Raw genomic sequence first — 27763 nt, 5'->3', positions numbered from 1 at the left:
CATCTACATACATTTAAAAAGCAGCAGGACAAATATACAGGCAAGACATGCTGTGGACACAGTCTACAGACAATACGGGGCCAAGCCTCACAGGAACCCACTAGTCCCTGGTGATAACTTCAAGGCCTCATTCAAGCCCCCAGAGGTGGCCGCTGGCACAATGGGAAGGACACTCTCCACCACTGGGGCTACGAGGAAGAGCAGGCTCAGGGTTAGAGAGGATACATAGCGCATATTCCTAGAATGTTCCACATCTCGAACTCACTTCACATATCACCAGTCCTATCAAGTAGGGACTATTATGCCCATTTTACAGATGAGGAAACAGGAATGTGGGGCACTAGGGGAGCTTGAACTGGGACTGAAGACATCTGCAGCCTTGTGTCATTTTGCCCCTGTGTTTCTTCATCTTTGAACTAAGGGGATGGGACAAGAGGACTTCACAGCCATTCTCTGCAGCTGAGCTCAGCTGCCAGTTCCTGCTTCTCCCAGCCCCATCACTGCTCCCTGGGTTCAAGCCCAGGGTGGGGGTGGGGGGAGGAGAAGAGCAGAGCCGCCTTGCAGGTCACTGGGCAAATGCTTGACTGCTTTCTGGGGCAAGTCCAAGTCTGGAAAGAGAACGTTAAGAAGAAATTTCCACAGCCCTTCCCCCTGCCAGGGATTTTCCACTGTGCCTGGGTGGACATGCCTCTCGGTTTCCCCAGTGAGGGGCTCTGGCAATCCACAGGTCTTACTGAAGGGCTCAGCCCAGTGCTAGGAGGTGGGTAAGAGCTGGTTCTGGTTCCTGCCCTAAGAAAGGGGCAAGTTAGTTGGGCAGGCACGACTGCCCCAGGGAGATGAAGAGAGGGCCTGGGAACCCCGATGGTGTAGAATGAAGTAGTCAGCGGGGGGGGGGGGGGGGGGGGGGGGCGCGGGGGGGGCGGACAGGAGCCATCAGGGGAAACCTGCTAACACAGGGGACCCGAGCTGGAGCGGCAAGGGAGGGAGGAGGTTCCCACAGGAGACGGGAGAGCGCAGAGGAGGTGAGAAGGGGAGTGATGTCGGCCGGCCCTAGCAAGTTGTGCTGAACACAGGGACGGGGCCGCAGCCAGGAGGGAGTTGGAGGCAAGAAATGGAAAATTTGGTGAGGCAGATGGCGCAGTCCGGGAGCGGCCAGGCGCTGCGGGCGCTGGCGCTGTGGCTGTTCCCTCGCCAGGGACACCCTCTCCTCCGTGGCACCTGATTGGCTCCCCCGGGAAGCCTCCCCCGGCCACTCCTGCGGGAGCAGCTGGAGTACCGCTAGCGCAGCTCCGGGTGGCATTTGCCCCCGCACTTACCGCCGCCTGCCCTTGTCCCGCTTCTCCCCGGAGCAGCCCCCCTGCTAGACCGGCGGGTTCCAGAAGAGCCAAGCGCTGGCTCTCCGTGGGAGCCCCAGGGCCTGGCGCCCAGCAGGCCCTGCATCAATACTGCCCAGTTTCACAGAATTGCACTCGCAGTGTTAGGATAAAAGGAAGCCTGCAACGTTGTTTTTTCTCCCCTGAGCACTACTATACGCCAGGCACTGGGCTAAGTGCTTTCCAAACATTATCGCCCTTGTTCCTCTGAACAACTCGAGGGAGGTGTCACTATTATCCCTGTCTTATAGGTGAGAACCTGAGGCCCAGAGAGTCTGGTTCAGTTGCTCAAGGACACACAGAGCTAGGATTTGAACCCACACATTTAACCCCCAGCCTAGCACTGTCTGATAGAAACAGAATAGGAGCCACATAAATAATTGAAAAACTTTCTAGTAGCTATGTTAAACAAAAAAAAAGCAGGTAAAATCAATTTTAATAATACATTTTATTTAATATGATATACAAAAAAGAGCATTTCAACATGTAACCGATGTAAAAAATAATGAGATATTTTTACATTTTCTCCTACTAAGCATTCAAAACCTGGTGCTTGGTTTATACTTCTACTCTTGGCTAAATTTTCATCGGAAAATGATCTGTGTTTAGATTTCATAAAATTTGCAGTTGCATAAGTAGATTCACGTACCCAAGGTGTTCCACACACACTTAAATGTTTTCCAATAACTACATTATCCATTTTTTATAAGATTTTATTTTTAATCTCTACACCCATGGTGGGGCTCCAACTTACAACCCCGAGATCAAAAGTCGCATGCTCTCCCAACTGAACCAGCCAGGCGTCCCAACTGCAGTATCAATTTTAAAATTTAAATGTAACTTGATTAAAATTAAATAAGATTTAAAATTCAGTTCCTGGGCAGCAGTTGTCCCATTTCAAGTGCTCAACAACCACATGGGGCTAGCAGCCACAGTACTGGTGAGCACAGCTCTGGGCTATATAGCCTTATCTGGTGTGAAGGTAGGATGGGTAGGGGAGGTCCAGTGGGAGCAATGCCAACTGGGGACAAGCCGCGGGAGGGAAGGAGGGGGAACGCTGTCGTGGCACGCCTGGGCCCATCTAAGATGAAGAGGGATGACTGGCCATGGCTCCCACCGAGCAGCACCGACCCGGGCCTGTCATAAGGGGAGTACCTCCTACGGGTATTCTACAGGTCTGCCTATAGGTATCCCCATCAAGGAAGTGACGGCCCTCAGATCCCTGGGTTGAGCAAATGGTGGCTCCTCTCAGAGTGTCTATCCCCCCGGTGCCACCAAAAAAGGCTGCTGGGGGTGCATGAGGTTGGATCCGAGCAGGCTTAAGCTTGACAGGTGGAATGAGCCCTATCTTCCCTCTCCCACCTGTGGGCAGCTGGCGTGAGAGTCAGGTGTGTGTGTCCCTTGTGAAACAACTCGGAAGTCTAGTATACCTGGGTTCCAATGCCACTTCAGCCAATTCCTTGCTGTGTGACCTGAGACAAGATGAACCCCTCTCTGAGCTTCAGTTTTCTCATCTGGAAAATACAAACCAAGAATGGAATGTTGTGAAACTCTAACGATGTCTACAGAGTGCCCAGCTTCTAGCAAACAATCAATAACACTAGCTATTTTTCCCAGGTAATGTCCTTTTCCTGTTAAGAACAGGAAGAACATTGGGGATCGCTGGAAGGATGTTCGAAGTGGGCTGTAAAGGGAAGAAGTTAATCCTGGGTGGATGAGGGTTCCCTCCTCAGGGCTCCTCCACTTCCCCTGCATGACACCGACCAGTTTAACCTTCGGGAGTGGGGAGGAGGATCTGCTGCTCCCACAGGCCCCAGGTGCCCAAGCATGAGGTAAGAACAACCACGAGCCACCTTCCAGAACTAGGGAGGGTGAGTCAAACTGAATCAGGAGCAGGTGAGGGCACCTGGGTTTCTGGAATTACTCAGAGTGACACAAGGCACCAGGTACATGCCTGGCAGGAGTGACAGACGAACTGGGCTCCAGGAAAGCAGGTGGGGCTGGAAAGCACCCTAGACAAGGAAACTGTTGGGGCAGAAACTCCAGGCAGGCAGCGCATGGTTTGAGAAGGGTCTGGGTATTTTTGGGTGGGGCAGCTCAACTCCTCCTCCCAGTTAACACCCCACTTGAGCCAAGACTACTGATCCCAGACCCCAGCCTTTCCCACTTCAGCTCCCCAAACCTTTGCTCTATTGGGTCCTCCCAAATGTGGGAGCTGAGATGGCCCCAAGGGGACTTCTGTCCCTTGCCCTGCCAAAAGCCTTTTAGCTCTTGTCACTCTCTCCTGCCAACATTTCCCACATTTCCTCTTGTCTGTCAGCCCTGCTGAAATGGACTGTCCTAGGGTAGGCCAAGCCTCCCTTGCTGCTGCCCTATGTCTTGGACATAGCTCGGACTCTTGCATTCAGTTGAATGCTTAGTAGACACTGGTTGGGGCAACAGATTCAAAACCTGGGTGGGTTCTCATTGCATTCCTAACACTCATTAGGTGCCTGTGGGTCAGCTTCTCTGAGCCACGTTTCCATATCTGTAAAATGGGAAATACTTCTATGGGAAGTAAAATGGGAAATATTCTTCTATGAAGAACCGGGAAGGACCAAGTCAGAAAGCAGGGAGCTTCCCCATCCCGCTGGATCTAGGAAGTTTCTGGTGGGTAATACTTCAGACACAGGCTGTGAGCAGATCAACTTACAGGTGAGGAAACTAAGGCACAACGAAGTCACGCTGAAAGGCTGCCCAGGGAGAGCGGGCGAGGTCTCCTTCCAGAACTCTGGTTAGAGCACTCTCATTCAGTTTCCCTGGGGGTTTCCATTCAGAGGTCTTGGTGTGCCAGCCTATCCTTTCCTTGGGAGACGGCCTTTCCCCACTCAGCTCTTGTTTGGGGTGGAGCCTGGCTCCTGGTGGGAAGGAGGGTGCTGGAGACGGCAGAAATGGCTGCGTCTGGTGCTGGCTGTTGGAGTCACAGAGCCAGGGGTGTGAGTGAGTGAGTGTGTGAGTGTGTGTGTGTGTGTGTATGCACTCCTCAATCTTAAGTATCTACTGGATCCTCACTACACCCCAAAGGGGGGCAGTCCAGTCTGGTGGTGAGATGCTGGGACTCCGGAGTCAGTCTGGAGTCATTACATGAGATAATGCCCGTAGCTCTTCCTAAGCGCCAGTCTCCTACCTGAGAAAGTGGGCTCTGGGGATGATGCCTGTTCAGCACCTAGCTCAGGGCCCTGCTCACCATAAACACTCAAGAAAGAGCAAGTGTTTTTATTTTTAATTTTATTTATTTATTTATTTTTAGTAATCTCTACACCCAACGTTGGACTCGAACGCATCACCTGGAGATCAGGAGTCACATGCTGAACCAGCCAGGTGCCCCTGTTTGTTTTTGAGACTATCAACCCTGTGAGAGCACAAGGGACACTTGTTTTGGTCCTTGCTTACCCGTGGTCCTCACCCCTAGTAGATGTGCAGGTGGCTTAATGAATGAGTGGGAAGGAGGAGGGAAGAAAGAGAAGGAAAAGAAGGAGGGAGGGAGGGAAGGAGGAAGAAGGGAAGAAGGAACAGGTTTGTTCTGGCAGCTCCCAGCTTCCATGCCCCCCACACTCTCCCTCTGTTTCCAGGACACCAGGGAGCTGACCCAACGCTCCTCTCGCTGGGGGCTATGTGGGGTCCAGGGAGAAGAACTGGTCTCAGACGGGAATATTGGGTCAAACTCCGGATCTGCGGCTCATCTTTTGACTGAACTTAGCCTCCTCAATGTTCTCCTCTCTCTCTTTTTTAGAGACAGAGGCGGGGGGAAGGGCAGAGGAGAGAAGAAAGAGAATCTTAAGCAAGCTCCATGCCCAACGCAGAGCCTGACGCGGAGCTCGATCTCAGACCCTGATATCATGACCTGAGCCGAAATCTCTTGATTTCAGACACTTCACCGACTGAGCCCCCCGGGCGCCCCTTAATGTTCTCCTCTATAAAATGATGCTGATTATACTAACAATTTGCTGAAATATAGGGAAGTCAAAAAGATGTATTGAATATATTTGCGACTGAAGAATGTTAGGGATTATCTCGGTGGAGTAATGGAGAGTATAGGTTTTGGAAGCAGACTTCATGCGTTCAAATCCCTGTTCCACTGCTTGCAGACCTTGGGCATGACCGTTCACCTCTCTGGGCCTCAGTTTCCTCATCTGTAAAACGGGGTCACTAACAGTACCCACCTCACAGAGTTGTGAGGATTAAATGAGATAATGCATGAGATGCTCTTGAATCTGTGGAAAGCGGATGCGAGGCACTCAGTCAATGGTGGCCATGATGACAAAGCCACCACGGAAGGATTCTGTGAGCTGCTTCTCACTACAGTGTGAATGAGTGGTGACACCCACCGTACTGCCGCTCTCAGGGGAATCTGAATCTTAAGGGGAATTAAAGGGGTGAAATCCCATCTAATGATGGAATGTTTTTACAGTAAAGGAGGTACATAGGGGTAGAAAAGGGCCTTCTTAGGGCCTCTCAAAATCACCGTTGCTGCCTACTGCACAAATTTCGCCGGGTCCCAGAGAGGGGCCACAGACAGGAGAAGGGAGCTCATAGTCCTAGTCCCCAGAGAATCTCCCCTCTGCTTGGAGAAATGGGAGGCAACTAGACCCCAGAACGGTGCATAACTCCAGCTAATGTGGAAGGCCTTCCATAGCATGGCAGGCAACAGCCCGGGCCCAGCTATCAGAGAGGCTCCTAGGCCCCTCCAGGAACAGCAGCCAGGGTGGGAGGTGGGGTGCGTACCCGCGGTGATAAGGAGTGCCCTGGGACCAATGAAGAAGGGCGGGCTCTCTCCCAGGGCAAGGGCCTTACCTTCCGCATCTACGTTTTCTCTCCTAGGGGCTCAGTACCAGGCTGGCCCCTGTAGTGGAAGATGTAGAGGCATTAGGGTCGTGGGTTCCGGAGTCCGACTGCCAGGGCTCCTTCCCCGCCCCAGATCTTCTCAACCCTGTCACCTTATGACCTCACTGTGGAAAACGACAGGTGCCATCAGCCGCTAGCACCCGTTCCCCATCTTTTCTGTTCCTCCTTGGGAGACACATTCCTCCCTCCTTCCCTTTCAGCCCGTTGGGACAGGCGAGGCAGCATGGGACCCGGCCGCCAATCGTGCTGAATCTTCCCCAGCAGAGCCTCGTGTAAATGTGGTCACATGACCCCTGACCAGAGTCCGCATGTGTAATTAGAGTAAATCCTGGGACCGTGTTGCAATTACCCAGACCCTCTGTATAAAAGAACTAGGACAGAACTAGGACTCGGGATGACGTGAGCGTGCAGCAGCTCGTAGAAGCCCGTTCTGGGAGCCCAAGCCTGGCGCCAAGATGGTGAAGGCAGAGTGGAGGGATTCGGTCTTTGTGACATTTTGGAGTCTCCGGATCAAGTCATGGCTGGAGTTTTCAGTTTCCTGAGCGAGCAAATTCCCTTTTTAGCATAAACCAGTTTGAGTCAGGTCTTCTGTCATTTGCATCAGAAAGAGTCTGAAATTCACATGGTGAACTTTTTTTTTTAAGATATTTTATTTATTTAATTGAGAGAAAGAGAGAGTGGGAGTAGGGTGAGGGGCACGAGCAGGGTGAGGGGCAGAGGGAGAAGCAGACTCCCTGCTGAGCAGAGAGCCTGATGAGAGCTGAAGCAAGGTAGATGCTTAACCGGCTGAGCCATCTGGGCGCCCATAGTGAACTTTCTTAACTTCTCTACAAACTTCAGTTTGCTCCTCTGCAAAATGGGGATAAATAACTGTCCACAGTATTTTTCCAGAGAGGAGAAAGATTGTTCTGGGATGATTAAAGGGTCGATCAGGGCTCAACACTTAATATAGAGCCTGACATATTGTTAGGTACTCAAAAACCATCAATTTTTAGGTGCTCCTTAAGTGTTCGTTACTCATTCTGATTCTGGCCCCCGGGAGTGAACTGCAAGTGCATCTGGGCAAAAGCCTCTCCCCGAGTGTGTGGTCCTTGGAAGCTCTGGTGTTTTTGTGTGTTGGGGTGTGTGTGTGGGGGGGGGGGGACACTCTGGAGGGAGGGCTACCTGACCCATCCAGAGCACAGGTAGCACCAAGAAAGGTTCTAGTGAATGTCATGATTATTTTTCCTAATCTTCACACTCCAATCAAGCCCATTTTACAGATGAGGAATGTCTGGCTGTAAGATTGGGTCCAGTCTCATGCTGCATCCGGTGCCCATTCTGCTGGCTCAGCCCCTCCCTTGGAGCACATTAGTGCTGTCCTGTCAGGTCGCTCTTTGCCCGGTCTCAACCCCAATCTGGCTTAGTTAAATGGTTCTAGTATTGTTAAGTGGCGGCTTCCAGAGGTAATTTTAGGCGGTTTTGAGAGAGCAAAAGCAGTTACAAACACTCTTTCCCTCCTTCTCGTGAAGGCGGGCTCTATCTTCTTTAATCTGTTGTCTCCTGAAAAGGGAACTTTCCGGAGAAGGCGGAGAAGGCTCGGTTTCCCCTTTCTGATCTGTTGTAATCAAGGCGCTGTCACCAGTTAGTGGCGGTTTACCCCCAGACAAAGTCTGACGCAGTTTTGCTAAAGGAAACCACGCAAGTCTCCCAGCTTGGCACGACCCTTCCTTCCGGGCAGACCGGGCAGGCCAGGATGCCTGGGGGTGGGGGTGGGAACGCACCTCCCACTTGCCCCCAGGCAACCACCAACCCCTACAAAGCCTTCTCTCTGGGAATTGAGCTCACCCGAGGCTTTTGCCAGGTAGCCTCCTTGAGCCTTGCCTCAGTTTCCTCATCTGTAAAATGTGGTAAAGATAGTCCCCACCTATTTCAGGGTAGTTTTGAGAGCATTTGGGATAGAAAACTCCTAGGGTGTTCTGCACAGGGATCGGCACTGAGTAAAAGGCGATCGCACCCCTCCTCCCAACCAGAGAGAGGAAGGCACGTGTATGCAAGGTCACACTGCGGATGACGGCAGAGAAGGAATCGGTCCTATCTGGGTGCAAGCCCAGGTTCCTGCCACTGGCAGGAGCCCCAGCCGGCTCTTGATAGTGGGATCCTCCCCGCCTCCCTTCCCTAATACTTTTCCACCGCAGCCTCCTCCCCCCGCCCCGCCCCGCAGCGCCTGCGCCTCCGCCTGGCGGCCCTCAGGGACCTCTCGGCTTCAGTCCCAAGGAGTCGCGCCCCCGCCCCCCGCCCGCCCCGCGCCCTCTCTGGCGACCTGAATTGCTGGGAAGAAAAACTGCTTCCTCCCTAGTCCAACAACCCAACTCTGCGTCTACCCAGCCCCTCCCGAGGAAACATCCTGCGAGAGGCTCCCCACCTCCCCCTACCCCGCCCCCGACTCTAGGACACAGCTCCATCGAAGCCACTTTCGCCATGAGAAGTGGGATCAAGTGCCGGTGGGTTTCCCCGTGGGCAGAACAGGAAACGAGACGTGTCACCCCCACTAATCCCCCAACAAGGTCCCCTGGGCCGGCCTCCGGTTGGTCCCTTCTGGTGGTGGAGGCGGAATCTTGATCTCAATGGCCAATGAAGAGGCTCGCGGGTGGGGGGGGGGTTGGTTGCCATGGCAACAGGGCGCTCCATCTATCTTCCCCCCTGGGTGGAGCCCGCTTTTCCAAGAACCGCATTTTATGGTCCCAGTTCTACTTCAGGATAGAGTGGGGGTCGGAAGTTGGGGGGCGGCTGGGACATGAACCCTTCACAAATGCCGAGAGTGTAGATGAGTCCACCGAGCCCAAGTATAACAGGAGAAGGCTGCCCAGAGGAGGGGCCCTATGAATAGGGTTCTGTGAGAAGGGACAAAGAAACCCAATTTACTGCAATGGACTGGATACAGCCACTTGCAAGGGCATGGCACAGGGCTGGACAAATTTAGGTTGGAATAAGTGGGGTAGGTGCTTAGCAGGCAGATTAGGGCTTCCAAGCCAAGACCCCCCAGGGAAGGGTGAGGGACCAAGATGAGCAGCTACAGCTGAATTGCGGGTCTCGCACTGTCTGTCAGTCCGGGGCAGGAGGAGAGAACCTAGGGTCACCTAGGCCGTCCCCTTGCCTCCAGGCAGCTTGCTCTAGGTCTTAGGTATAGTCACATCCGGTCCTGGGCATTCATTAACTTCATACTCTTCCCAGGAAAGAGGAAGGTGACCAGGTTCATTGTTCCCATTTCACAGATGAGGAAACTGATGCCTGTCTGGTAAAGTATCTCACCCTTGGGCCCTAGGGCCTGGCATTGGCCCAAGCAGGGCTCTCCAGGCCTTTAATTCCCTGGTGTGGTAGCTTGGCCAAGGATTCCCATGCCATAGTTCTGATGCTGTCCACCCCTGCTGATGATGCAGGGATGTGGGAGCCAACCGAACCCCATGTTTAATGAGGTAGGTGAGCCAGGACGGAGAACCTCGCTCCTGCCTCTGATGGTCCTGGGTGGTGGGGGTGCAGCAAGACTCCCAACTCCGTCACTCTGGAATGGAGTCCGGTGTCGCCCCACACTCCTGTCCAGTGGGGAGACAGACCTGCAGCGACCACACGATATGATAAATGCTGCAGAGGTAACATGGATAAAGCACAGGAAAAGGGGTGCCTGAGTCTGCCCAGGGGAGCAGGGGAGCCAGGGGAGACCGCACAGAGGAGCCAGGGGAGACCGCACAGAGGAGGCAGGCTTTCAGGCGACATAAAACACATAAGCCTTTGCTAGGCAGGCAGACAAGGGGAGGGCATTCCAGGCTGAGGGAGCAGCATTTGCAAAGACCTAGGGGCCTGGCCGAGCAGGGTGTCTGAGGAAGCTGCAGTCTGGGAGTCTGGAGTGTGACTGTTCAGGCTCTAGGCTGTAGAGTGAAGGCCCAGGGCAGGACTGTGTGCCCTGCAGTGGGATGCTCTCCACCCCTTTCTGAACTGTCAGGCACCCCCATTTGCTTTTCTCTAGCTGGAAGATTAATGGAACCCTAAGGATGACTTGTGAGGATCCTACTTTGAGAAGCACTGGACGAGAAGCTAACACGCCAACAACATGGATGAATCTCATGGGCATTATGTTGACAGAAAGAAGCCAGGGACCAGAGAGTCCTTCTATATGGCCCAGGCATATCAAGTTCAAAAATGGGCAAAGCCGATCTATGGTATGAAGGATAGTGGTCATCACTGAGGGGTGTAGGAGTTCTTGAGGAGGGTCTCCGGGGGGCCGTAATAATATTATGTTTCCTGTTGGTTTCACAGATGTGTTCTCTTTGCGAAAGTTCGTCCAGCTATATGCTTAAGGTTTGTGTATTTTTCCATATGTAGTGTTGAATTAAAAATAAAAAAACAAAACTCAAGTTGACTGCTTTCCATAAACATTAGTGCAGATGTAGACACTAAAATTTTGTGATCCCATAATCGGCTGTCAGCCAAGCATCCAGATGATGTAGAGTCTGTTTATACTGACTTTTTAAAGATTATTCCAAAATGAAAACATAGGCATCTTAAAGTCTCTTAGAGACGTCTTGAGCTCCAGAGAACCGGTGTACAGACGCCAGGGTGTGAGAAACTCCAGCTCAAGAGGAGGCATGACGGGTACGGGGACGCCTGGGGGGCTCAGTCGGTTAAATGTCTGCCTTCGGCTCGGGTCATGATCCCAGGGTTCTGGGGTCGAGTCCGGGGTCGGACTCCTTGCTCGGCAGGGAGCCTGTTTCTCCCTCTGCCTTCCGCTCCCCCTGCTTGTACTCTCTCTCTGACAAATAAATAAATAAAATCTTTGGGGAAAATACAACAACAATGCTCACTGCGGGTTTGGCCTAAAGGGTAAACGAGGGACCTGGAGCCTCTTCCCAGAGCACAGAGGGGTAACGTCCTTTTCCAATAAGATGCCTGGCCCCAGGAGGCCAAGGACCCTCAGGCAGAGGGGACCATTTTCCCCACGGCCCGAGTGGCAGACACAGCTCTGTCCTAGCTGGGATGGCCATGAGAGGCGGGTTTCCCTGGTTCTGCTGTGAGCTCCTGGAGAGCAGGGCCCTCTTTCGCTCACTGTGTCCTGGTGCCCAGCAAGGGGCCTGGCACACAGGGGGGCTCTCAGGTGACCTGTTCTGCCGGCCCCGTTGCCCAATCCCACGTTGAGAGTGGAGGCAGGGGACCTGTTTGGGAAGTTTGAGCCGCCAGCAGAAGCTAACAAGCCACAGCTGGGCAATGTCGCAGGAGGGATTCAAGATGGGGTTCGGGCTGTCTAACTCCCCCTGACGGGGGAAAGCTGGATGCAAGGGGGCTCTGAGCCCCAGGGACCGCAAGACAGACATGAAATCCCAGTCCTGCCTGCCAGCCTGCCTTGCTGGAGCTGGTAACAGCCCAGCTGTGGGGGGAGACTGTTCCAGAACCCAGAGAGGGCTGCATCTGCGGGCAGGACGCTCAACAGTTGTCTCCCCCTGTCTTCTGGGACTTCACTTCTCATCCTTCCCCTGACTCAGCCTCTCTTGCCCGCTCTGTAGAACCAGCCTCCTTGGTTCTCCTTGGCCAGTCCACTCAGCTGGCATTTCTCGAGGCACCTTCACAATTTCAGCCCTGGCCTCATGCTACCTGGAGTATCATTTACTTGATATTTTTTTCAGTAAAACAATGGTAAGTTTTGTTGCTGTTGTTGTCTTAACATGCCCCTGTTCTAAGCAATAATATTTATAAAATCCTGGATTTGATGTGCTAGTTTTATTTTTTTCTATCACACATGAAATTTTAATTTAAAATACTTGCTCTCAGAGCTCCTGGGTCGCTCAGTCAGTTAAGCATCTGTTTTCAGCTCAGGTCATGGTCCCACGGTCCTGGGATTGAGCCCCATCTTGGGCTCTCTGCTCAGTACGGAGCCTGCTTCTCCCTCTGCCTCTTCCTGCCGCTCCCCCTGCTTGTGCACACGTGCTCTCTCACTCTGTCGAATAAATAAATTAAATCTTAAAAAATAAATAAAATAGGGGCACCTGGGTGGCGCAGTCGTTAAGCGTCTGCCTTTGGCTCAGGGCGTGATCCTGGCGTTCCGGGATCGAGTCCCACATCGGGCTCCTCGGCTGGGAGCCTGCTTCTTCCTCTCCCACTCCCCTGCTGTGTTCCCTCTCTCGCTGGCTGTCTCTCTGTCACATAAATAAATAAAATCTTAAAATAAAATAAAATACTTGTTCTCGTATCACCTAAAATCATCTTATGTACCACCCCACTGGAAACCATTTTCATACAGTGGTTCAGCAGGGATGGGTGGTTGTTACTTATTAATGATAATTACAGCCTCATGTTGCTGGCGACTTTATGCCTCGTCCACACGCTCATCTCATTTGACCCTCTCGATTCCTGCACTGTGGATGTCATCGGCCTCATTTGACAGATGAGGAAACTGAAGTTCAAAGAGTAGTAGTGACTTGCCTGGGGATCACTTAGGACTTTGGTCCTGATTCAAGGCTCTGGTGGCTCCTGACCTAGGATGAAGGTAGGGAAGCAATGGCCATTTCCCTGTCTCCAACCACAAGAGCCATAGGATGGAAACTCTTAGCATAGAAAGTTTGGATTAGACACGAGGAAGGACTTCCTGGCTAGAAATGTTTAGACATGAAAATGGCTGACCAAGGAAGGGTGTGGAATGCCCGGCTTCCGAAGTCCTCAAAACAAGATAAAGGCTTGCCCAGCTGGGATAATTCCAGTGCTGCCTGGAGACAGGGGAATGGACTGAATGACCTTGCCAGGACTCGTCCAGCCTCAACGATTGGGTGCGCCCTGCATCAAGGTGGCCCTCCCTGTCATTTCCCCAAAGGATCTGTTAAAAAAGGAAAGGCACGGGGAGGCCCCCATGGAAAAAAACTGGGAAAACCCACGTCTTGCCCCTGCCCCTGGGGGGGACGGGTCAGCAACAGCAAGCCTGGATGGCAGGAGCCCCCTTTTCCTTCCCAGGCTGGGGTGGCGGGTCCTCGAAGGCTGGGATTGGAAGACCTGGCTGCCCTCAGCAGTGCTGGGGCTGCTCCTCCACCTGGGCCAGGGAACCTGCATATCTTTATTCTCCCTGGGAGATGCTTTTCAAAATTCCCTGATTTAGAAGCTAGACATATACTGACTTCAAGTGTTGCTTCTCCAGGAGCCAAATTATATATGTTTTTGAAAGTCAAAGTGTTTATTTCTCAAAGCAGAAAGAACATTATCTTCCCAACACGATTAAGCCCAATTGCTTAATACAGTTGCCCAACTGCAATATATGCCCAATTGCTCAAGAAAAATTAAATAATGCAGGAAAGTATAAAAATGAAAGTGAAGTCACCCAAATTTTATCATCTAGAAAAGTAATGCTGTTGACATTTGACAAAACAACTCACGGCCTTCCAAAATTTTTGTTTTCGTGGTAAAATACATGTAACATCAAAGTTATCATTTTAACTGTTTTTAAGCGCACACAAATCATTTATTTTCATTCCGGTATAGTTAACAGAGTGTTACGTTAGTTTCAGGTGTACTACATAGTGATTTAACCATGAATCAGATGTTTATAAGGCCTCCTGAGGACAGGGCTAATAGCAAAACTCCAGACACTTCAGTGGGCCAGGGAGAAGGGGTTTTGGGGTGAGGGTCCTTCAGACATGGCTCACATGGAAACACAGAGCAGCCGGCCACTATGTGGGGTGGTCACACTGGTCCTGTTCGAGTGTGACAGCTGGAAAGAATTCTATTTGAGTGTCCGGAGGAAAGCGGGTCTGTCTCCCGGCGCGGCCTCTTGAGGAGAAGCAAGGGCCGTGGTTTTGCTGAACTTCTGCAAGAGATCAGTCTGAGCCAAGAAGGGGAGAGGACAGCCGGCCCCGAGGGATGTGTCTGTGCTTAGCCAGCAGAAGCCTCTGTCCAAGGTGTTCTCCCCTGGCCCTGGCCTTTGGGGTGAGCAGGAGCTTTGAGTCCTGGTGGACAAGAAGGGACAGGCCACAGCAGCAAATCGGGCACTCGGTAACCAACCCCGGCCAGTGGCAGGCTGCTGGCAGAACAGGGAGCAGCAGCGCCAGCCTCCCCCGCCAGCACCAAAGTCTTCCTGCCGCCAACGCCATGGAGGGCAGAGGGCAGGCGGGCAGGCGAGCCTCCAGGTCCCCAAACAAGGATTTCAGAGGGTGCTTGGGAGACTTTCAATCAAGAGACCAGGCATTGATTTAGATACCATGTGCTGGCTTCAAAAGAGCCCTGAACTCAAGGAGCTGAAACTAAGGGGGCGGTGCCACCCCCTTGCTCCCGTGTGTTAACTGTCCCCTGGTCTCCAAATCAGGAGTGATGGCTCTCCTTGTTGATCTCCCACCACATTTTTCTTTTCTTTTAAGATTTAGTTCATTTATTTGAGAGAGAGAAAGAGCACAGAGGGAGCATGAGCAGGGGAGAGGGGCAGAAGGAGAGGGAAAAGCAGACTCCCTGCTGAGTGGAGAGCCTGATGCTGGACTTGAACCCCAGATCCTGGGATCATAACCTGAACCCAAGGCAGCCGCTTACCCGACTGAGCCATCCAGGCGCCCCTCCCACCACATTTCCTAGGTGCCCTTACTTGGCCTCTATCACACCCCCATTTGTGTATTTGCTGTCTGTGTACCCCAACTGAACCATAAGATCCTGAGGGCAGCTACTACCAAGTCTTCACAATCCCCGTGCGCCCAGGTCAGGGCCCTGCACAGAGCTCAGGCTCTGGCTACATCCACGTGGGGAGGCCGGTGGGAGGGGCCCTGGCAACCACGTCGTTGGAGTTCCGGCGGAGGCAGTTCCAAGCCTGCAACTGGCTTGGAAGGCTTCCAGGAGGAGGTGAGGAGTACACGGGGTCTTGCGGGGAGCATAGAGCTCAGCTAGTGGAGCGGGAGCAGGTGGAGGGGCATTCTGGGGCGAGGGCCTGTGGGGGAGACCTGGGGTGGGGCCCAAGCCCCAGGAAGTCACTCGTGTGGTGACTTCTAGGTTGAGGTGCCCTTGCAGGCTTGCGCCTGTGTCTGCCGGGAGGTGAGGGCGAGATTCAGGGGCTCCGATTACAGTCATGAGCCGGGATGGTCTCAGGGGTGCCGCCTCTTCCAAGAAGCCGACTTTTGAGGAATCCGCCCGGTCACAGGAATCACGATGTACTTGCGCTGGCTTCAGCTGTCGATTAAACCCCATCCGTGCGCGCCTAGCCACTCAGGAGAACGCTGTTTGCTCACACTGTGTCCCTGCTCCTGTTTTCATGTTTATGGGCATCAGGTGGTTTGCAGAGGGATCCACACCCAGACATTCGCACCCAGTGAGGTCAGCTGGAAAAACAGCAGCTGCCAGCCTGCTGCCCCTCGTGCTGGGAGCTGCCGGCTCGGGCCCCCATCAACCCTGGGCTCGCCCTCCCTCCCGCCTCCACCTGCCCCCAGCGCTCCTCTCCGGTCCCGGCTCCAGCCTCACGCCTGCCCAAACACTTGTTTCTCAACACAGACCAGAACATTCTGCTGCCAGAAGAAACACACATGGTGATGGCACCGCCGTCCCACGCCCTGCTGTCCACACACTCCCACGCACTGCTTGCCGCTGTCAAAGCCGTGCTCACACACGCATTCTCACCCCCTCCTGCCAACACAGCTGTTCCCTGCTGCCTGGAAGTGCGCTCTCCGTCTCACACGACGCACGTGTTCTCCGTGGGGTTTTCTCGTGCGGACTCACGGTGGAGGCTCACACGCGGGCACGAGGCCTGCACACCCTCTGTGCCCTGACCTGGGCCTTCAGTCTCTTCACTTGCTATTGTGTGACACTGGCCATTGACTTAGCCTCTCTGGGCGTCAGACGCCGCATCTGCAGAATGGGGATAATTACCGCATGGGGCTCTTCCCACAGGCTCGGGGTCAGGCGAGGGAGCAGGCGTGGAGCAAGTGCACCGTCAGTGGGAGCTCTGGCGGTGGTGATGACAAGTGTTGCATCCTTTCTGGAATCTGGCCATTGGTTTTCCTTTCCCACGCCCGGCTGTCGGCTTCACCTCATGTTCACGCCTTCCTGGCTGTGACCTTGAATGAGGCACGCCACCTGTCCACTTCTCATGCCCTTGCTGGTGAAATGGGTGTCACGATAGCCTGGTCACGTCCACAGGCCTGCTGTGTTGGGCTCGGGGGAGAGGCTGCCATCAGTCTGGGTCCCCGCCGCAGGGCATTGTGGAAGAAAGGGGTCTGAACCGGGCGGCAGGCGAACTTGGACATTTTAAGCTGTTTTCCACCATCCTGCATCTCCTCGGTCAATCCTCAAGCCAGAGTCAGTGTTCCCAGTTGGGCCTTGTGGGGCTGTCCTCCGCCCCAGAGGCCACGCTGGCCCATCTCTGCCTCAGCTGGGGGCCTTGCCCGAGCTCCACTGACCTTCACCCCCACGGCCTCCCTCAGGCACAGCTGTTCTTCCTAGCACCACCCCTCTGCACGCTGAGCCCCCTGGCTTGCCCATCTCCCACTCCCTACTTCCCCCCAGAGCCTAAGGGACCCCCCCTGCCGCTTGCCCTGTGCTCCTTACCACCCCATCACTTTCACCAGGACCCGTTCAGTCTCGTCCCTGCCACCTGTCTTTCCTTCTTCTTGGTCAGCACAGCCACTCCAGCCTTTTCTATTCTGGAAAACAGAGGTGTATGCAGAAGGGAAGAAAACAGATGGGATCTGTGGACTGAGGAGACTCTGTGCTGAGCAAGTAGCTGCACGTTACAGAGATGTGGGTTCTGCAGTGGGTGGAGGGGCTGCGTAGATCTGGACTTCTCCCCACACTGTAGCAACGAACTTCCTGACCCTTGATGAAATAGGTGAAATTCCTAGAGGGCAGCTTCTGGCCTGGTCCCTGCTCAGAGCTTGTGGCTTCTCTCTGTCACTCCAAGGGACGTCCCTGCTCTGACCACCCCTGGGGGGCTGTGGGAGAACCGTGGTAAGTGGGGCACAGGGAGAGAGAGCAAATGGAAACCTATACACCACATGTCTAAATAGTCAACATTTATAAGTCAAGCTAATAAGCTGTCAAGTCAAGTGTATTTTCTACCTCCATAAATACACTGTCAGAATGACCTGGAAAGTCAAGTTTGAATTACAATTCTTGGACTCTTCAGAGTTCCTCCCCTGCGTGGGCACACACGGGAGAGCTGGGCCGGAGGTGCGAATTCACGCGCACGGGGGCTCCAGGGCATCTGGCCGAGTTGGCACACACAAGCTAAGTTTCAATCTCATCAATCACATTTTGCCTTTTATTTTCTCCTAGCCCACTGGAGAAAATAAAAAGTATGCACAGTGGTGAAGACCTGCGCCCAAATCCCAGGGCTGCCAAAATTGAGCATTTAATCTCTTGGAGGCTCAATTTCCCTATCTATAAAATGGGACTAATGATACCTCCATGATAAAGTTATTGTGATTATTTAAAGAGGTAATCTTTGTAAAGCCTTTGGCATGGTCCTGCAACATAATAATTGCTCAATAAATTGTGAGCTCTTATTGCTTTTATAATTTCTCCACACAGGGGCAATGACAGCATCGCAGCAGGACGTGTCTGCCCGGTATCTTCTTTGCACACACGGTAAGACAGGTCACTTAGCTAAACAGAAGCAGGTATGTAACTAGGTCTTCCAACCTTCCCATAGTCTTGGGTTTTGCCCCAGCGGAAAAATAAAAAATGGCGGCACATCCACGTGAACGCACTTAATATCACCCAACTGTATGCTTTTCAGACAGTCGAAGGAGTACATTTGACGGCATGCTCACCACTTAGTTCGCTAGGGTTACCAGAACAAATGACCACAGACTGGGTGGCCTAACCCACAGATACTATTGCCTCCCAGTTCTGGAGGCAAGAAGTCTAAAATCAAGGTGTCAGTAGGGTCGGCTCCTGCGGAGGGCTGTGAGGGGCTCCGTCCCATGCGGCTCTCCTGGCTTCGGGTGGCTTGCGGGCGATCTCTGGTGCTCCTTGGCTTGTCGGAGCGTCAGTCCAATCTCTGCTTCCATCTCCACACGGTGTTCTTCCCGTGTGTGTGTCCTTTTCTCTCTGTGCCCAGATTTCCCCTTTTCATAAGGTCCCCAGATTAGATTAGGGTCCACCCTATTGACCTCACTTTAACAAATGCCATCTGCAATGACTCTATTCCCAGATAAGGTCACAGGAGGATTAGGACTTCAGAATATGAGTTTCAGGAGACACAATTCAGCTTATAACAAACACAATTTAAAAAAAAATGAGGCTACTTTGTACTCAATAGCAGATTATAGGCAGAGGGGGAAATAAATACCTTTTGTGAAGTTGCAGGGCTTTTTTCATAGTAAGTCTTCAAAATGTGTTTCTTGACTGGTGTGAAATCTGGTGCTGAGCAGCTAAAAGGGCTGGAATCTCCCAGTTTTCAAGATGAGTCCTCTCCTTGCCATGAACTAAAAGGATTTTTAATGATCAGTATTGTTTCCAACAAGTACTTAGTAAACTCTTCAAAAATAATTGGTTCTCAGGACACCTGGGTGGCTTAGTCGGTTAAGCGTGTGCCTTCAGCTCAGGTCATGATCTCAAGGTCCTGGGATCGAGTCCTGCTTCTCCCTCTGCCTGCGGCTCCCCCTGCTTGTGTGCTCTCTCTCTCTCTCTGACAGATAAATAAAAATAGTTGGTTCTCTTTGGTTGGCTCAACTCCACAATCTTGGACGCCATCTTGTTTCTACTATTTCTGTCCTCAGAGAAGAGGTGAAATTCATCCAGTGCAAGATGAATTCTGTATTGTCTTGTTTTGCATGTTTATCCACAATAAACATGTAGATACCCTCTGGCTAGATTCAACTATTGTTAACTTTTTGACAAATTTATTTTATCTGTACCATTTTTTTGGTGAACCATTTGAAGTTGCTAGCATCATGATGGTTCACCCCCAAATGCTTCAATATGAATTTCTTAGGGATAGGATCTTCTCCTAAATGATCATATTTTTTTTAGTAATTTTATTTCATTTAAGAAATTCCAATATAATTAACATACTAACAAATAACATGCTATATTGGTTTTAGGTGTACAGTGTAGTGATTCAACAATTCTATACATTATTCAGTGTTCATCATGGTAAGTGTATTCTTAATCCCCTTCACCTATTTCACCCATCCCCCGCTCACCTCCCCTCTGGTAACCACCAGTTTTTCTTTTTTTTTTTTTTAGATTTTTTTTTTTTTTTTTTTTTTTTTATGTGACAGAGAGACAGCCAGCGAGAGGGAACACAGCAGGGGAGTGGGAGAGGAAGAAGCAGGCTCCCAGCAGAGGAGCCCAATGTGGGACTCGATCCCGGAACCCCGGGATCACGCCCTGAGCCGAAGGCAGACGCTTAACGACTGCGCTACCCAGGCGCCCCAACCAGTTTGTTTTCTATACTTAAGAGTCTGTTTTTTTTGTTCGTCTCTTTTTGTGATTGTTTTGTTTCTTAAATTCCACATATGAAAACAAAAATTCCACATATGAGTGAAATCATATGGTATTTGTCTTTCTCTGACTGACTTATTTCACTTAGCATAATACCCTCTAGATCCATCCATGTTGCTGAAAATAGAAAGATTTCATTCTTTTTCATGCCTGAGTAATATTCCATTGTATAGCTCTATCACTCTCTCTCTTTTTTTTTTTGAATTATGATATGTTAGTCACCATACAATTCATCATTAATTTTTGATGTAGTGTTCCATGATTCATTGTTTGCGTATAACACCCAGTGCTCCATGCAATACGTGACCTCCTAATACCCTTCACCGGGCTAGCCCATCCCCCCCCACTCTCTCTCTCTCTTTTTTTTAAGATTTATTTGAGAGAGAGAGAGAACATACAAGTGGGGGGAGGGCCAGAGGGAGAGAGAGAGAGAATATCCTCAAGCAGACTCCCTGCTGCATGGAGCTGGACACAGGGTTTGACCCCAGGACCCCAAGATCATGACCCAAGCCAAAATCAGGCATCGGACCCTTAACTGACCGAGCCACCAGGTGCCCCTATACCACATCTTTATCCGTTCATCTGTGGATGGACACTGGGGCTGCTTCCATATCTTGGCTATTGTAAATAATTGTTCAATAAACATAGCGGTGCATGTATCTTTTTGAATTAGTGTTTCTTATTCTTTGGGTAAATACCCAGTAGTGGAATTACTGGATCATACGTTGGTTCTATTTTTAATTTCTTGAGGAATCTCGGTACTGTTTCCCACAGTGGCTGCACCAGTTTGCATTCCTACTCACAGTGCAAGAGGGTTCCTTTTTCTCCACATCCTCACCAACACTTGTTGTTTCTTGTGTTTTTTATGTTAGCCACTCTGACAGGGGTGAGGTGGTATCTCGTTGTGGTTTCGACTAAATGATCACATTTTGATTCTTTCATCTGAGAAAACTAGCAATAGTTCCATAATACGATCTCACATTCAGTCCGTACTCAAACTGATCAGGCCGACGTTCCAAAAATTCTGAATCTAATGAATTCCACATCCGTGAGGCTTAGGGTCTCGCCAATATTACCTCTGTAATTTTGGAGCTCTCGAATTTGTAACCCAGTGTATAAAACTTTATCTGGGCAACACACCTAATGTTTTTGTTTTTTGTTTTTTGTTTTTCCCCTTTCACTGGCAAGCTAGCTCTACTGAATGCTCAGAGGCGCTTGGGGAGGGGCACTCCTCGAATTCCTTTTATTTGAAGACAGTGGCCTTTCGAGGAGTACCTGCAGGAAGACCTGTTTGTCCTGGGACCTCCCTGTGGGCGTGGCCTGAGGGAGCAGCAAGGAGGGAGGCTCACCCTTGACTGGGGTGGAGACCCTGGGACTGAGCTCTGCCGCCTTCAAAGCTGGCCAGGTTCCAATCTGGCATAGTTGCCCCTGCTGCCTTTCTATGGGGCCCTTTCTGGGGAGTTCCAGATGGTGGCACAGAGGATTGTCCTGGCCTCCAAAAAGACTGCTGCAAATCAACACTGAGGGAACAGAAAGGCCTCCGTTCTCTGTAAATCCAGAGCTCAGGTTTCAGCCTTCGGTTTCAAAAACTGTTTCATCGTAAGGAATGGTGTTAATAGAACGATGCAAATAAAAAGGGGGCCAACAAAGATGGAGGGTGAGGGGTGGAATATCTGGTCCATGATTCCTGGCGGCCTTCCTCCTCCAGCCTCCAGGCTTGCTCAAGCTTGGCTGTGAGTTCCAGCAATGTATTTCTGGTTGGGACCAGAGCCAGGGGTCAGATAAAGTTCCAATGTATTTTGCAGCAGGCCTGACACTTTGCCCAGTGCTCTGGGCCTGTGACAGCTGCCAGGATGGTATGTTGGAAAAGCCAGGCCAGATGGAGCTGGTTTAAGTGGGTTTGAAGGAGCAGGCAGTTGACTAACCAGACAGCTCAGCAACAGCCAGCCTGGTAACACCGTCGAACCAGCATGGCTGCATGGGCCATGGAGCACCAAGAGTTCTATCCCCGGGAAGCCACCAGCAGCCGCCATACTAATCCCCTGGCATCTCAGGGACCAAGATCTATACTCTCATCTTATTGTCTGTAGTGAGACAAGTAAACACTTACTGCAGCCAAGCACTTGACATGCAGTCTCTAATTGAATCCTCACAATAGCTCAATGAAGTAGGTACTGTTACTCTCCTAGCCACACGGATGACAGCTAATTCATACAGAGAACAGATACACTTACGTGGATCGGGCCTACTTCTAAACACTTGCTATGGGGCTAAGGTTTCTTTACGGGGCGCCTGGCTGGCTCAGTCAGTTAAGCATCTGCCTTTGGCTCAGGTCGTGATCCCAGGGTCCTGGGATCGAGCCCCACATTGGGGTCCCTGCCCAGTGGGGACCCTGCTTCTCTCTCTCCCTCTATGCTCTCCTTCTGTCTCTCAAATAATTTAATAAAATCTTTACGTAAATAAATAAACACTTGCCATGAATTAACTCGTTTACTACGGAAACTGAGGCACAGAGGGGCAAAGCCAGTTATCCAGAGACCCACGGCTGGTAGATGTGGACTTGAAACTACCAGAAACGGAGTGACTCCAGATGGTGGGTACATCCCCGCACTACCCCGTGATTGTCCAGATGGGGAACCGGTTTTGAGGCAGGCAGGGGAAGAGAGGTCGGTTGAGATGGGAAACTGAAAATGGAGGCGAAGGGCTGTACTCTTTCCTACTTCCTGCCAAGCATAATGAGAGGCACCCGTGGGAATAGAGGCTCAGACATCTGACCCTGAGCCCTTTGCCGCTCTTCCTTCCTCTCCCCTGGCCCAGTTGGTCTGAATTGTGTTGCCTCGGATCTCCCGGGAGCCACTGGGGCACCGACGGCAAGCAAGTGGGCAGGCAGGCCGGAGGCCTTTGATTCATGCCAAGTCTGACCCTTCGCATCTCCGGACACCCTGAGGGCAGTGAGATGCTGTGCTGTGTGCCTCCCACAGCTGGGACTGAGTGTCCTGAACCGGGAAGTGAGCCGACCGAGCCCCACTTGCACTAAGGCCGGGCTTCCTGTCATGTGTGGCTCTGCCTGATGGCCCAGGGCAACCTGCAGGGATGTCTCCTGGCGGGTGGAGGTAGGCTCCCCGCCGTCAGTCCCGCGACCGCCGCCGTCACTGTGCTCACCGGCATTGCTTTCACCTGCGCAGAGCGGACGAACTCCCGCACCCAGAGGGGCTGCTGTCATCTGGCCAGCTGCCCGCATACTTATCACTTCTGGGCTGGGCTCGGAGGAAGGGGCGTCAGGCCTTTCTAACGCAAGGGCTGGAGCAGAGAAGACTTCCAGAGGAGATGGGATCTAAGCAAGGTTTCAGATGTGCACTAAACCATGATATATTTAACCGTGATAATATCTGTATCCTACTCCTCAGGGCTATTTATTTATTTATTTTTAAAGATTTTATTTATTCATTTGTCAGAGAGAGAAAGAGAGAGCACACAGCAGGGAGAGAGGCAGGCAGAGGGAGAAGCAGTCTCCCTGCTGAGCAAGCAGCTCCATGCGGGACTCGATTCCAGGACCCTGGGATCATGACCTGATCCGGAGGCAGACGCTTAACCCACTGAGCCACCCAGGCAGCCCTCCTCAGGGTATTTAGTCTGGTGTATACCATCTTGACTTTGTTTTTGCTTACAGACGTATCTATGCTTTTATATACATGCTCCCCAACCACCACCGCCCTCTTTTTTGGTTCATTAGAAAGGGACTTTCTTCTGGGGCACCTGGGTGGCTCCGCCGGTTAAGTGTCCAACTGTGTATGTGTGTTTGTTTTTTTTTTTTAAGATTTATTTATTTATGGTAGAGAGAGAGAGCACGAGTGGAAGGGACAGAGGGAGAGGGGGAGAGAGAATGTCAAGCAGACTCCCTGCTGAGTGCAGAGCTTGACACGGGGCTCGATTTCACAACCCTGAAATCATGACCCTGAGATCACCACCTGAGCTGAAACCAAGGGTCAGACGCTCAGCTGCCTGGCCACCCAGGCACCCCATGTGTCCGACTCTTGATTTCGGCTAAGGTTGTGAGATCGAGCCCGGCATTGGGCTTTTTCTGGGCATGGAGGCTGCTTAAGATTCTTTCTCTCCCTCTAGCTCCCTCTGTCTCTCCCCAACCACGCCCCCCCCCCCCCAAAAAAAAAGAAGGAAAGAAAGAGAGTTTCTCACAGTATCAGGAGCACTCTTCTATGGAGGTCCGTACCTGCTTGACGGCTGCCTGGTGTCCCGTCCAGCCGCACATCATCTCACAACACTGGCCTCCTACTGGTGGGCACTTGGGCTATTCTCAGTGGTTTTGCTCATCAACCATCTATCCTTTCTTCCTTTCCACAAACATTTATTAAGCTCTTACTATGTGCCAGCCTCCTGGGTAAGTGCTGGGTATATGGAGATGAAGAAATGGACACGATGTCTTCCTCATAGACCTTTCAGTCCAGTGGAGAGACAAACGTCTGACCCCAACGGACAGTAAGAGCTGAGGAGGGAAGGACCAAGATGCTCTGAGAGGGACTAACAGGGCCTCTGCTCTAGACTGGGTACTCCGGAAAGAACTCCCTGGGGTGATAACATTTATAGTGGAGATCTGTTTGAGAAGGAGCCAATCATAGAGGAGTGCAGGGAAGAGCATTCTGGGGGGAGGGAACAGCATGAGCAAGGGCATAGAAATATGAACATTAGTGGTGGTGGGGGGGGAGTCTGAGATTCCCCCTCAGGCTTCAGTGTAGGGGTGTAGTTGGTACCTTACGCTCAATGTCAGAAAGCCTCAAGTGACAAGTCAAGAAATTTGGACTTGATCTGATAGCAACAGGCAGCCACTCACTCCTGCTACTCAGAGTAGATAGATACAAAATACTGTGCCTCCAGCCAGGAGTAGGAGGAGACATTGTTCAAGAGGAAAATATCTGCTTCATATGGAAGTTTCTTTCTCCTGCTTGCTAGGAATTCATAGCCTGTCCTGAGCCTTAGGGCCAGGCAAGTTACCTTATTACCGATTCCCCCGGAAGAAATGCAGCCCAGAGAGGTCAAGGGATTTGCCCAAGTGAAACAGCAAACCCATGCTAAAGGCAGAACCTTGGCCCCAAATGTCAGGTTTCAGCTCCAGCCCTAAATCCATCACCCTTTCACCTGACAGCCACTCAAAGCAGGAGGACAGCGAGGAAACGCATTTTAACAAGAATCTGGGGAGCACCTGGGAGTGGCAGGCGCTGTGCGTGGCCTGGGAGGCAGACACCAGCAAGACCCGCCTGGAGCATGCTCACTGCCCCGGAGGGCTGCATTTGTCCCCAATCTCCTCAACTCCAGAAATTCTCCCAGGAGTCGTCCCCGCCCCCCGCCCCCCCCCCCCCCCGCAAAAAAAAACGTTGATGCAAAATCCTGAGTAACAAAGCGGCCAGGAGTTTCCTGCCTTGCCAAGCTGGGTTACTCAATTTCCCTCATTTGTCCCCTCAGAGCAGACGGAGCAAAGGGCAGCCCTCAAAGGTGTCTGGGACGAGGCGGCGAGTGAATGGGCCGCGGGGGACTGCGTCTGGCCCTGTCTCCCCCCGCCGCAGGGGAGGGGGCCGGGCAGGGGAAGGGGGGCCGGGGGCGGGGCGGCCCGGTGCGCGCAGTGCGCAACGTGCAGGACGGCCCGCGCCACGGCCGGATGGGGCAATCGCTGGTAACGTGCTGCGCGGCCCATCCGCAGGCGCTGCGCCAGGTGGGGGAGAAGGGCGCCGGCGGGGCCGCCCGCAGCCGCTCACCCCCTGCCCCGGGCGGGGTTTCCGGGGACGGCACCGCGCCGGAGGCTGGCTGTGCCCAGGCGGGCTCGCCGCAAGGCCCCCCGCCGCCAGGCGCCCTGGCTCATTGTGCCGGGGACACGGCGCGTTCTGTTCTGAGCTTGGCCACACTTTGCGCTGACCTGACAGACACGCGAGTTCCTGGCGCCAACCTGCAGGCACACCTGGGCGCCCCGCGTGGGAGCCGGCACGTGGGAGCAGTGGGGGCTGCGGACACGGGGGGCCCCTCTCCCCGTTGGATGTGGAGAGCTAGTCTTTCTTCTTCTTCCTCCTCCTCCTCCTCCTCCTCCTCCTCCTCCTCCTCCTCCTCCTCCTCCTCCTTCTCCTCCCTTTCTTTTTTTTAAGATTTTATTTATTTATTTGAGAGAGGGAGAATGAGAGAGAGAGAGAGCATGAGAAGGGGAAGGGTCAGAGGGAGAAGCAGATTCCCCGCTGAGCAGGGAGCCGGATGCGGGACTCCATCCCAGGACTCCAGGATCATGACCTGAGCCAAAGGCAGTCGCCCAACCAACCGGGCCACCCAGGTGTCCTGGGGAGCTAGTCTAGGTCAGCCCTTGCATTTGTTGTCCCATACCTGTTGGGACAAGGGCTGAGCTGTGTGTCCTTGGGGAACTTGCTTAACCTCTCTGCACCCGAGGTAAGCCATCTGTCAAATGGGAATGATGATAGTACATACCAACCTCATTGGGTTGAAGGAGGAATTAGATTAGATGGTGGCTATGTGTTGAGCCCCCAGGGTCATTAGGACTCTCCCAGTAAACCACAGCCATAATGACGCTCACAGGCGGGAGAACTATCAGGACAAGCCCCAGCCGGGCTGGCAGAGTCTGTGACTGGGGCAAGGCTGGGCTTCTGGGCTGTTTCCCCTTCATATCATATTCATCCTTTCTGCAGTATCGCCGCTCATCTCTCCACCTAAGGCCTGCAACCTTCATCCATTCACTCAATACGAATTTCTTGATATTTGTGCCTGCTGTAGGGTGACCCCTCTTTCACTGACTGTGTCACCCCAGGAGCATTACCCAGGCCATGAAGCCCCACCCGTGGCCTCCCAGCCTCAGCTGGGGCTGCTGGCTCTGGCCCCTGACTCGTTGGCAGAGGTCACTTCCTGCCTCGGTGTCTCCATCTGTCCTGTAGGGATAAGAGGCTGCCTCTCTCCAGTCTCCGGGGACCAGCAGACGATGAGTCAGATAACCGGGGGGGGGGGGGGGGGGGGGGGGGGAAGCCCAGAGAGGCAGAAAGAGGCTCTTGCCAGAGCCGGAGCCCATCTGGCTGATGCAAGGTTTGGGTTTTGTGGGTAATCCAGCAAGATGCTTCAGGGAAAGTGTGATCAAGCAGGGAGAGCACAGGGTTCCCACCAGATAGCTGGGCTGTGGGGAACTGGGGCCTGGAGTTTGGTCCAGGATCTGCTTTCCCCAGCTCTGTGGCCCCCGGCACGTTCATGGTCCCTTTGAGCTGCCTGCCTTTTCTGCCAAGCGGGAGTTGTGCCATTTCGCTCACTGGGCTGTTGAAAGGAGTAGAGGTGGTGACCCTGAGAGAGGGCGTAGCGCATTCTGTGTTTCTGGGAGGACCCCGGGGGCTGTCGGGGGCTCAGGTGAGACAGAAGGAAGGTAGCCGGCCCCCAGTCAAAGGCTTGGCATGTGCTAGTCACCTGGGGCTGGTGTCCAAGGGCCCTCACAGAAGAGTCAGAGAGCAGCATACCCTCGACCAGTTCCCGACTTAACAGACCCCCACCTGCACCCCATAATGCACGTGAGTTTGCCTCAGATTTGGGTCCAAATCCAGTCTCTCCCATCAGCTAGCTGTGTGATGTTGAGCAAGTTCCTTAATGTCTTTGGGCCTCCATTCTCCCACATGTAAGATGGGGACAGTAATGCCCACTTTATCAGGCTGCTGTGAGGATAGGGGAGAACAAGGCGAATACGACGCGTTCACAGTAGTGGCCGCTGCTGGTGTGCAGAGCGGCTCCTCACCCCCACGGGCCCTCACCCTCTAGCTCTCGCAGGCAAGGGGAGTATCAGTAACGGGTCTCAGGTCCCGTGGCCAGGAAGGGGCAGTGCCGGGACTTAACCCTAAGCCTCCCTGACTGCAGACTGTCCCAGCACACAGGGTCCTCCCGGCCTCTTGTCTTTCTGCCCTGGCTGTTGGCCTGCCCATTCCTCGGGGGGCCTCTTATGATGTCCCCAAGGCAAGTCATGAGCCTCGTTTCCTAGCCTTCCAGGGCGTGACCCCAGCACACAGTAGGTCCTCAGTCCGTGCTGTGGACGAGGGAAA

The 27763-nt window shown here is 52.7% G+C and overlaps 2 long non-coding RNA genes across 2 annotated transcripts; one reads left to right on the top strand and one right to left on the bottom strand.

Moving 5' to 3' along the window:
* Positions 1 to 936: 936 nt before the first annotated feature.
* On the top strand, positions 937 to 5369 carry LOC113259160 (uncharacterized). Its single transcript, XR_003317501.4, has 4 exons — positions 937 to 1022; positions 2991 to 3205; positions 4663 to 4733; positions 5146 to 5369. It is a non-coding gene; the product is annotated as an uncharacterized LOC113259160 (long non-coding RNA).
* Positions 5370 to 12051: 6682 nt separating this feature from the next.
* On the bottom strand, positions 12052 to 24294 carry LOC130543026 (uncharacterized). The gene is made up of 3 exons (XR_008958025.1): positions 23917 to 24294; positions 18532 to 18667; positions 12052 to 12222 (listed from the first exon to the last, which is right to left on the bottom strand). It is a non-coding gene; the product is annotated as an uncharacterized LOC130543026 (long non-coding RNA).
* Between the last annotated feature and the right edge of the window lie 3469 nt (positions 24295 to 27763).

This window comes from Ursus arctos, unplaced genomic scaffold (genome assembly GCF_023065955.2).
Source record: "Ursus arctos isolate Adak ecotype North America unplaced genomic scaffold, UrsArc2.0 scaffold_7, whole genome shotgun sequence".
Taxonomy (NCBI): domain Eukaryota; kingdom Metazoa; phylum Chordata; class Mammalia; order Carnivora; family Ursidae; genus Ursus; species Ursus arctos.
Note: the sequence above shows the minus strand (reverse complement) of the source record. Positions and strands in the feature narration are given on the sequence as shown.